Genomic DNA, 9,913 nt, shown 5'->3' on the forward strand with positions numbered 1-9,913 from the left:
ACCTCAGTATTAACTTTTTCTATGAATCTTTACTATCATGTAGGACCTTGTTTTTATTTTGTTTTATTCTTGGGCTATATCTGTAGACCATGATTAGCCTTGAATTCTATATATAGCAGAGTCTGGCCTTGAACTTCTGACCCTCATGCCTTTAACTCCCTGTTCTAGGATTACAGGTGTATTCCACTATGCTTGGCTTTGAGCCATTACTTATTTCTATTGTATCATACTAATTTCCACTTCAAAATATTTATTTTACTCTTTGTTACTTGTTAAATATAATTTTTAGTTTTATATAGATCAGAATCTTTGGTTATAACAGAAAATAAGTCTCATAGTATTAAATATGTTGAGTAACACAGAGTCACAGAAGAGTCGAGCAGTTAGTTGCAGAGACTTCTCCATTGGGGAAATGCCTAAATTGTACCACATAATTGGTCTTATGGAAACTTTATCCATACCACCTATGCATGCAAACACTTTTTAAAAACTTCACCAACCCCACATTGCTAGATATTGCACTCTTTTCTTAGCTCTTTTACCTATATTACCTGTGGTCGCTTATTAACTTTAAATGGGGCACACATATGTGGGATGACAATTCTCTACTGAAAGGTAGACAAAATCTCATTAGAAGAGGGAATACCAGGGTGGGAGTGGAATAAAATGGGCAAATGCTATGGCATCCCCACATAATTATTTCAGATGCAGAGACAAGTGAACACAGAAAATCCCTATCTAAATGTTCAGTAGTATATTTTAAAGTACTCAGAATAATGCACTCTATACAGTGGGACATAAATGATTAATATTTCAACAAACTAGCAGACTATCAGGGGGAAAAATAACAAATAAAGTCATACAGAACAATAGCACAACGATGGACTCAAAAATTCCACTTGAAACCAGAGGTACAAATTTTACTACAGTCCATATGACAGCCTTATTTCTGAACACCATCTGTGAGATTAAAAAAACAACTTCAGAGCCCATTTAAATGTGGTAGCAAAGATGTAAACCAATTTTTTTTTTCAGTGACCAGCAGGGACTCAACTGCTTAGGGACATGGAACAATGAGTCAATTAAGAGACTCACAAAACCATGATCATCTTACACAGTGCTAGGAAGAAGATATTGTGCCCATTAGAAGCCGGCCGTCTATCACTGATCCTCAGACAGCTGGTCGCCAATAACAGAAGAATGACTGGTAGGTAGAAATTACAAAACCCAGATCACTTTCTCCTCAGTGCAAGCATTTCCACCAAAGAACTGTGACAGGAAAACTGCACATGGAATCTGCATAGATATGTGAGGGAGTGTAATAAAACAGCTGTACCTACCAGAATGATTATTTGAATAGGAGACTACTTGGACTTTTAAACTTCAGTTCACAAAGCCAGGATTAATACAGCATCACTGGGTGCTATCATTTATGTGAGCAAGTTAGAAAGGTTTTATTTTTCTGCCAAAAAATATTGAAGTAGTCACATTTGGATGAGTTCCTATAGTGAGCTACATAATCAGGCCAGAACAATTATACTCGTGGATTGCTTTTGTACCTCTAAGCGTGGATATAAAAATTTAATCTGTGTAGAAGCAATTTCATAAAGAGGTATGGCTTTTCAAACACAAATCTGTTCAATGAAATCTAATATCTAGTGTCTAGAAGCCATTAAAAAAAAAAGAAAACTTTAAAAATAACCTTATCTGTCCAACTGTTTACACTACAGTAATGTATTTCACACCATACTTTTGTACAATATTAGATCCAAGTTTTGTCATTAAGACCCTTAAGAAACTTATTGTTTTTTCTTTACATATGTTTTTAATAATTAAGTGTCAAGCCAGGTCTAAAAGGCATCTTTCAAAATTGCCTGTACAATATAAGTAGCAAAGTCCAGTGACATTCAGCAATGTTTTCTTTAGTTCTTACCAAAACAGTAGATGATAAAAAATATATATAAATTAATTTTTAAAATATGAAGTGTCCCCAACAACAGTCTTCACACACCATAACAAAATATCCTTTTAAATAACAAGAATACAAACAAATGTGTTCCAGATGATGTTAGTTTTTAAATAATGATAGTCTTGAACATGCTTTGGAGTTCATTCATAGTGGACACTACTAGAAATATCATAGCATCTATTCTTTCACTGTGCTTTCCATTCCAGTAGGCACTAATATTTTACCTAGGCATGTACCCAACAATCACAAAAGAGCATGTCTCTGCCTCCCTAACAGATGGGGTTGGCTGCATACCCAAGTACTAGCCATCAGAACAGAAACGGACACAATGAAAGGGGTGTGTGTGTGTGTGTGTGTGTGTGTGTGTGTGTGTGTGTGTGTGTGTGTGTTATCAAGACAGGGTTTCTCTATGTAGCCTTGGCTGTCCTGGTCTCACTTTGTAAACCAGGCTGGCCTTGAATTCACAGAGATCCACTTGCCTCTGCCTCCCCAAGTGCTGGAATTACAGGCATGTACCACCATACCCAGCTACTTTTTGAGTTTAATAAAAAAAACTATTTATTTTATATTAATTACGTATATTGGGTATGTAACCTATGGGTAAAGAAGTCCATAGAGGCCAGCTGCTGAAGCTGGAGTAACAGGCAGTTGTGAGCCTGTTAGACCACAATCTCATCCTGTTCTACCAGCCTTTTACAAGTCTTTCTCCTACTGTGAACTCCTACAGAAAATAAAGCAACTTATTTTTCTTTTTTTTTTTTTTTTTTTTTTTTTTTTTTTTTTCCTCTGGTAGGATTAGGGATTGAACTCGGTGTTTTACACATGATAGTCTTGTGCTCTGCCACTGAGCTATCTCCCCAAAATGGAACTGTTAATTTCAATATGTATTATTGTATCTAACACACTGTGCAATATGTGACATATATTCAATAAATGTGAAAATATGGAAAAATTACATAGTGCAACAAGGTAGCCAAAGGTGAGTTTAATCAGTATTTACTCTGATAGAATATTGACTAAAAGTATTTTAAGCCTCCATATCCGTCAATGGGGACTCTAACAGTGCTTTTTTTTTTTTTTAATACTAATTTACTGTACTGTTCTCTGTGTTGTGACAAATGAGAATGCAAGTATCTGTGAGGTCTATATAGTTCTTCATACTACTGGAGTGACGATGCCAAGATCCTCATGCACAATCCAACAGGCTTTAAAGAAGCCTCACCATTCCATGTCCACTCTAGTGGGCGTATGAGCAGTTCAGAGAGGCGGCCAAGTCAACAAGCACTTCCCGGTTATGCTTTAACTCCTAAGTCTCACAGTTTCATGTTACACTGTGACAAGACTGTGAGATGGAAAGAAACTGCTTCATACTCCAGCCTTCTCTTGTACTAAATAGTCCATCCTACCCTTTGTCCTTCTCATCGTGTACTTAGCAAGACTCTCCCTGTGGTCTATTTTGACCATCTTTTAGGTGGGTTTTCTGGAATGGCTGGGTGCTAACTGACATGGTGACTTTTAGCCATGAACATTCTGATGTCTTGATGCTTACCCAGGGACCTCCAGCTCTCGCTTTCTCAGTGCTGTTCCCTTTGTATCTCAAGTGCTTGTCCCAGCTTTCTCCTACATCCACTCTCTAGCTTAGGACACAGAGCATAAAGCTTAATTCATCCAAGTCATCAATCCTTGGGGTTTTTATTGGTTTTATTTTTTGTTTGTTTGTATACCTGTTTGCTTTTATGCAGGAAAGCATGCCACAGATGTGGCAGTGTTAAAGGCGTCTTGAGGATTCTGACACGTAGACCTTAGCCCTATTACTTGATGTTCGTCTGCATATTAGTCATAAGAGGTTCAGATCTAGCCAATGGACAGCTCATTCTGCACAGTTGTGGGGACAGCAGGGACTGCCTCTGACATGAACTCGGGTGCCCCCAATTTGATCACTTCCCCTTGCTGGGAAGGCCCAATGGCACACAGAAGAAGGGGAAGCAGGCTATCCAGATGAGACCTGATAGACTGTGGTCATAAGGTAGGGGAGGAGGTCCCCTTCTGTCAGAGGTCTAAGGGAGAGGAATAAGGCGAAAGATGGAGGGAGGGGGGAGTGGGAAGACACAAGTGATGGGATAACAATCAGGATGTAATCTGAATAAATTATTATAAAAAAGAGAAAGAAGTCAGCACAATGATTAATTATGTATTCTTTTCACGGTTTTTTTTTTAATCTAGCTTTGTCAACAAACAAAATCATAAATGCCACTGAGGCATACACTTGCACAAGTTTTCAAAATGTCCAAGGAGGACAAAAATCACTTCTAGCTGTGATAACCCACAGCACTGCTATGACATGTGTTGGAAGGAAGGCATTGTTGAGTTATGTGTACGAACAACACAACTTTCATCTTCATTTCTGAAGAAGTCACTGCTACTATCATCTTTGGCTTGTATACTGGAAATGGAAAGGCACAGAGAGCACAATGTCATCCAATTAGAAAATTTCAGACACGGGAAATAAACTCGGGATAATGAATTGGACCCTAGAATCTTAGTAGTCTCAGGAAACATACTTCCTAATCGACAACCTTTCTACCTATTGGTAGAGCAAATTAGATAAATATCATAAGGAAATGATGACGATGATTGTGTGTGTAGCTACGGTGTGGGTGACACTATGCCAAGAGGTTTACTTGAAATACTCCCTTGACTGCTCCTAGAGGCATTTCAGGTGTGGCAGCTGTGTCACATGCATGTCAGTAGGTGGCAGAGAGGAGAGAGGCCATGTCAAAGCTCAGTGTTCTGACCTGTGACCATCTGAATGATTAGCAGACTAACATTCCCTGAAAAGGGGGAACTTGAGACAACCACCAGCCCCGCATCCCTGTGCAGATCCAGACAGGCTCCCAGGGTGGCAAGCAAGCTGCAGACTGGAAGAATACGGTGTATGAATCAGGCCCCACGTGGAAGTGAACTCTAGAGAGATGACCCACCCCCCACATCCCACATGGGGTCCCACAAGCTAGTCTGGATGAGAAATAAGCCCAAGATGCCCACCATGGGGCCCAGACAGAAAGCTAGCCTGAGATGACCACCAGACCAGCACCACATAGGCCTGGGGTGGGAGGAGGGGCCAGACTATGCCCGAGATGATCCCTGTCTGGTGTAATAATGCATAGATAGGTCATAGCACTTCTGAAACCACTCCTGACATGACACCAGGCATTCAGGAACCTGGGCATCATTAGGTAGAACGAGTAAGCGATGGAGAAATGGAAGAGAAACAGAAGGATGTGGGCACACTGAAGAAAAGCAGAACTGGAGACTCAAGAGTCATGAAGAACAGTCTGATGTTAGTAGCCAGCAATGCCATCTAGGACCATGGTGCAGTCCTGGCCTGTGCTGCCACTAGAGGGCTCACTTGGGTCTGTTGTCCTGCAGCAGCAGCAGCAGAGATATGTTACCACCAAAGGCTAGGCAGACGTTCCTGGTCTGGACTGCTGCCTGGGGACATGTTATTATCTGAGGGCTCTGCAAAATTGGGCCCACACATCACCTGGGCAACATGACAGAGCTGGCCCTGTCCCCTAGAGTTGCAGTACTCAGAAGAGCAGGCTCATACATTGTCTAGGAAGCACACACAGTACAGCTGGCCCTGGTTGTGCAAGTTATAGGTGACCTGGCCCCGAGGGTATGAGCATGGGAGAGCTGGCCCTGCCACTCATCTCCAGGGCAGTCGCATGGACAAGAGAGAGATACTCTCCTTTGCCCTCTTGCCTCTCCCTCCACCATCTGGGTTGGGAGGACAATGAGAGCAGGAGAGCTGTTTTTGTCCCTCAACTGCTGCAGCACTTGGGAGAGCAAGCCCTGCACTTCACCTGGGCAGCACAGTGGAGCTGATCCTGGTGTCAAGGACATAGGTGAGCCAGACCCAAGAACATGAGAGTGAGAGAGCTGACTCTACCCCTTCTTGATGGTGATATTGGATGGGCCAGCTGGGACAGTGCAGCAGAGCTCACCCCAGTGGTGTATGTCCTGGAGAGCTAGCAGACTGACCAGCTCAGATACCTCTAAGGTCCAGGCCCAAGGCTTTGAATTGGTCCACCCTAACATCTACCCCATGGATGGCCTGCTGGAGTGCCTGAAAAGGCTAGTCCTACAGATTCAAAACTACAAGATCTCCATGACACAGGGAAACAGCAGTATATCTGAGAGGAATCCCAGTAAGGTTCCTGTATTGATAGTATAGCAGAAGCCAGAGGCCTTGTATCAGAACAACAGCTCATTGCAATAAACATTTGCAAGCAAAGAAGTGGGGATAAAAGGGTAAATTGTAGGGCACACACTATGACACACTACAGCTTCCATAACAAGGTTGTTTTATTTTCCTCTATTGAGGAGAAGGTTACAAGTGTGGAGGGCAGGTACCAGGAAAGGGGGAGATGAGTGCGTTTGGGGTGCAGGATGTAAAATTCACAATAAACCAATAAAAAGTTTAAACATTTTTAAAGTAGAAAAGCTTCATTGTGGTTGTTTTATCCTTTCTTTTTCTCCCTTGGTCTAGAATGAAATTGTTATAGCCAAGCATAATAAAATACTATGTAGAAAATTATAAAAAAAAAAAAAGACAAGAAAAAAGAAAAATCCTCTTTGAATTATTATAACATAAATTTCTTTTTAACTCAGTTTTACATATGAGAACACTAAGAATGCTTACATATAGTTAGACCCTTACAGTTTCTACTTTAATTCTATGTAAGTTCCTAAATGGTAATATAACTTTGCAGGATAATAAAATTAACTCACTCTCCCTCAAATATATATTAGCCAATGACAATAGATCCTGGACACCCATACTCAGGCTCTTTTGCTTGCAAACATGTGGCCTACCAGTGCCTCTTTTTACTTCCCTCCCATGGGCTTGCCTGAAAACCTAATTTGATAAGCATCATCCATGGTGTGTATACTGTCTTGGAGAACAAAAATTCTTTAGTTTCTTGTTGAACCATTGAGAGGGGAGAAGAGAAGTCATAACTAAAACTAACAAAAGCTAAAATATCCGTGTCATCAGATAAAAGCTTATCAGTTACGAGCCAAGCAATGATGGTATATGCCCTTAATCCCAGCACTCAGGAAGCAGAGGCCATCCTGGTCTACAGAGTGAGTTCTAGGACAGCCAGGGCTACACACAGAAGCCCTGCCTCAAAAAAATAAAACCAAAAAAACCAATTACATAGCAATGTAATCAAAAGCATTCAAATTAGATCTATTGGCTTTGTGAGAGTGGAAACACAGGCTGTTTCCCTCTTGTTTATCTTTGTTTAACAAGCATCATGTCTCAGGTGACTTTTCCAGTTCCTTACTCCAGGTCCAGCCATAGGCAAAGAGACTAGTAGGGCATGCATACCTCCTGTCATGTGAGCAGCACTAGAAAAATGGCATGCACCACTCTACCCATGTGGCAGTTTGAATAAGAATAGCCCCCATAGGCTCATATATTTCAATGCTTACTCATCAGACAGTGGAACTATTTGATAAGAATTATGAGGTATGGCCTTGTTTCAGGAAGTGTGTCACTGGAGGTGGACTTTGATGTTTCAAAAGTTTATGCTCATCCCAGTTTGATCTCTTGGCCTCAGGATGAGGATGTAGCTATCAGCTACTTCTCCAGTGCCATGTGTTCTGCCATGATGATAGCCTAAACCTCTGCAACTGTAAACCACCAATTAAATACTTTCTTCTATAAAAGTTGCTTTGGTCATGGTGTCTCTTCACAGCAATAGAAAAGTCACTAAGATAACCTACCTTCCATTGTCTAGGAACTATTCCAAAGACTATTTTCAGCTGCAAGAGTTGCTATGAAAAAAAGTAGTTAACTAGGCTTCTCACAGAAGAGCAGCGGCTCTCAACCTGTGGAGGGGTCATATATCAGCTAGCCTGCATTTCAGATAACTACATTACAATTCAGAGCAGTAGTGAGGTTACAGTTAGGAAGCAGCAAGGAAATACTTTTATGATTGTGTCCACCACAACATGAGCAACTGTTTTAAAGAGCTGCAGCATTAGGAGGGCTGAGAACCACTGCTGCAGAGTGATACCCAACTAGTTCAAACTCTAGCTCTCTAGTTAGTCAAAAACAAAGCAAAGGTGAAAAAAAAAAAAAAACAACAGAAGCTATATTAACCCTGACCAAGGAAAAAAATAAAGTGAACTGTAGTCATTGAGAAGAGCCCAATAGAAGTGAAATTACAGGCATGATAATAATGGAGGGAGCAGAAACTATGAGGAAAGTCTTATAAAACTAGATCGTTCTTCCTCAGTTCTCTCATTCAAATTTTCAACTATAAACAGTCATTGGAGTCTAGGCCTGAATCTCCATCCCAAGAGCTCTAGTTGCTTTCTATTGCTATGACAAAAACATGATCCAAGGCAACTTGGGGAGGAAAGGGTTTATTCCATCTTACAGGCTACAGTCCTTACTGAGATAAGCCAAGGCAGGAACTCAAAGCAAAAGCTTCAAGCAGAAACCTCAGCGGAAATACTACCTACTGACCTCCTCCCAGGATCACACTCATCTACCCTTCTTATATAGCCCAAGACCACCTACCTAAGAATGGTATCACACAAGGTGAGCTGGGCACTCTTACATCAATTGGAAGACAATGAAATACACCATGGGCATGCCCCTAGACTACTTGAATGGAGAGAATTCTTCACTTGAGGTTCCCTCTTCCCAGGTGTATCAGCTGACAACAAAGTTTGGGCATCACAGCAAATCATTATCTGGTCTGTGATAAACATTTTTCCTGACCTCAGTCAACTATACCTCACTTAACTGAAAAAGCCTCGCTTACGGCCCTACCACTTCATCTCAACATCATGGTCGTTGCTTATATCCAGAACACTACCTAATCTCAACAAGGAAAATGTTCAGAGAAAAAATTTTAGCCAAAAGTACATTTTAAAAGTTATCATCTGTGGAAGAGTTTGTAAGAGGGCTTTGGCATGCAAATTGAGGACAGTGAATTTATAGAGATGCAGTATTTATATTTCGCAACCCACTACCTAACATTAAGAATCGCTATAGCCAGCACTCAGGGAGGCAAAGGCAGGGAGATCTCTGTGACTTTGAGGCCCATCTGGTATACAAAGTGAATCCAGGACAGCCAAAGCTACACGAGAAGAAAAGAAGAAAAAAAGAGAAAAGAATTACTACAGAGGAATGGAAATATAGCTTAGTAATTAAAGTGATTGCTGTGTAAACACGAGAACTTTATCTTGATACCCAGAACTCAGTTTTCAAATGGATATGATAGCATGTATTTGTAATCCCAATATTGAGGAGGTAAAAACAGAAGGATCCAGGGCCTACTGATCAACACACCTAACTGTCTTGTTGATCTCCAGGACAATGACCCTTTATCAAAAGGCCAGGTGGACAGCCGCGGGAAAGTGATATCCGAGGTTGTTTTTTGGATTTCATGGGCATGTGCGCACACACACACACACACACACACACACACACACACACACACAAAATTAAAGCAAAAAAGAATTTCTATAAAGGAAATAGAAGTTGTTTCCATGTAACACTATTGGACACTATTTTAAAGAGAGAAATGGAGAAAGAGCTTTAGAAGTTAACAAAGGTATTGTAGTAGCGGGATGGATGTGAAGTGGAGGGCGGCAGGGGAAGAGTCATGCAATGAGAAGAAATAAGCCAAACCAGTCACACACCTGGCAGCTTAGTTCCCCATGATTGACAGACCCCCTAGCCAAACTGAGCAAACAAGACAGAGAAGACCCAAATTAATAAAACTAGAGATGAAAGGGGAAATATTACAAGAGATTTTAATAAAGTCCAGGATTCATTAGGGAATACTTACGAAGCTTAAATTCCAAGAAATTGTGAAACCTAAAAGAAATGAATAAATTTCTATAACCTACCAAAATGAA

The 9,913-nt window shown here is 40.8% G+C and overlaps 1 non-coding gene across 1 annotated transcript; it reads left to right on the plus strand.

Moving 5' to 3' along the window:
- Nucleotides 1-4,666: 4,666 nt before the first annotated feature.
- On the plus strand, nt 4,667-4,798 carry LOC127206726 (small nucleolar RNA SNORA17). The gene has a single exon (XR_007832831.1). It is a non-coding gene; the product is annotated as a small nucleolar RNA SNORA17 (small nucleolar RNA).
- The last annotated feature ends 5,115 nt before the right edge of the window (nt 4,799-9,913 follow it).

The sequence above is a fragment of the Acomys russatus genome, chromosome 23, assembly GCF_903995435.1.
Source record: "Acomys russatus chromosome 23, mAcoRus1.1, whole genome shotgun sequence".
In the NCBI taxonomy this organism is placed as follows: domain Eukaryota; kingdom Metazoa; phylum Chordata; class Mammalia; order Rodentia; family Muridae; genus Acomys; species Acomys russatus.